The following is a 1,684-nucleotide window of genomic DNA, read 5'->3' as shown; positions in this document are numbered from 1 at the left end:
ATGTATGTGATATGCATTTATTTTATAATTTTCTTTATACATGAGCATCACGATTTTTGCTTAATTGTTAATATTTTTGTAGTGTGCAGTGTAACGATATATTATCTTGTCAGTATATTATAATATGTGTTACTTTTTACGTCAAATAATTTATATAGATATTAATTATAACCTAATTATTATTATTATTACGAGTTATGAGATATGACAAATTACATAGCACATTATACGAACAGACGCTTGTAAATTTGTGGCAACTACATTTCGAAGCATGTACCTAATTAATCATTAATTTTTTTTTTTTTTATCAATTTATACTGTAATATATTATACTTAATTTATATTATACTTTTATAAGTAACATGACGTTTATCTTTATTGTCACTCGTATATTATATCGTTTAGGTAGTGATTGTTTATATTAGATACAACTGATTTTGAAAAGGCAGCGATGAACTCTATTTCAATTGAATTTGGACCCGGTGCCACTTTACCAAATTTTCAGCAATTCATTATAAAGTTTGAAAATTATATTTTTTGTTTTAGACTTCATGTTTAGTTATTTTATGCTAAGGCAGGTACTTAATTACTTTGAATTGACCCATTATCATTTCTTCTTTTTTTTTTTATAACAGACTTGCCTATAGTATAGAAATAAAATAAGTAGGTAATTAACTTAAGATAACAGAATAGGTACCTAACTAGTAAATCAAACGCTGCACATGAATTGCGTCCCGAAATCCCTTTTCCACATATACATATAATTGCGTCCCAAAGATATTTAACGACTACACGAATTGCGCCCCAACCATATTTAACAACTACCCGAATTGCATCCCAACGTAAAAACATTATTTTCCTTCTCATTTCATACAGACTTAGGACTGTCGATAGCAAATTACGACTATCGCGGTAGGTTAAAAATATTGTTTTTTTTATCATTGTTATGCAATTAGATGTAAGTAAAATAAAATGTGTAGGCTAATAATATAATAATAATAATATAATAGTTAAAAAAAAAATGTAAAAAAAAAAGTTATAATTATAAAATTAAAAAATTGGTAAAAACTTGAATGATACTTTCTTAATATAATCAAGACGGGTTAATTGGCCACTTTCATATTTTGCCATATTTTGTCTTAGTGAATTTTCTTTTTCACATCCATCAATTGTCTGTTTTTAATTACATGAATACTTCGTTGTTTAATATAAGTTTCTTTTTGTACATTTTTTAAAACATCTATAAATTGAAATATATTCGGGTGTGCTGAGTAAAACATACTGTTAAACTTTATATTATAGAACATGATGTCTTTCTTTCTTTCTCGGTAGGACGGCTTTTGCCTATTTAACTATTCCAGGCTTTGCCTTTGCTAGTCGCGGGAAGTTAAAACTAAATTGAATTGTAGGATTTATTTATATATTTTAATTTTAATTTTTAATTTTTGTTTTATTGGTTGTTTGCCCAGAGTTTTGCTCTGGGGCGTTGAGAGTACCTTGGGTGGGGTGGTGAGGGGGTGATCAGACCTATGTTTCTGATATGGTTGTATTGGGATCTTGAGCAACGGTAGAACATAGCTGCTGAATTCTTCTTTATGGTATTCCTGACAGTGTCAAAACCAGCTGTGTTCAGGAGGACCGAGTTCCGAACTATGGACGATTGACCCAGGATGGTCCGGATACC

Source organism: Acyrthosiphon pisum, chromosome A2, assembly GCF_005508785.2.
Source record: "Acyrthosiphon pisum isolate AL4f chromosome A2, pea_aphid_22Mar2018_4r6ur, whole genome shotgun sequence".
NCBI classification, from domain to species: Eukaryota; Metazoa; Arthropoda; class Insecta; order Hemiptera; family Aphididae; genus Acyrthosiphon; species Acyrthosiphon pisum.
Note: the sequence above shows the minus strand (reverse complement) of the source record.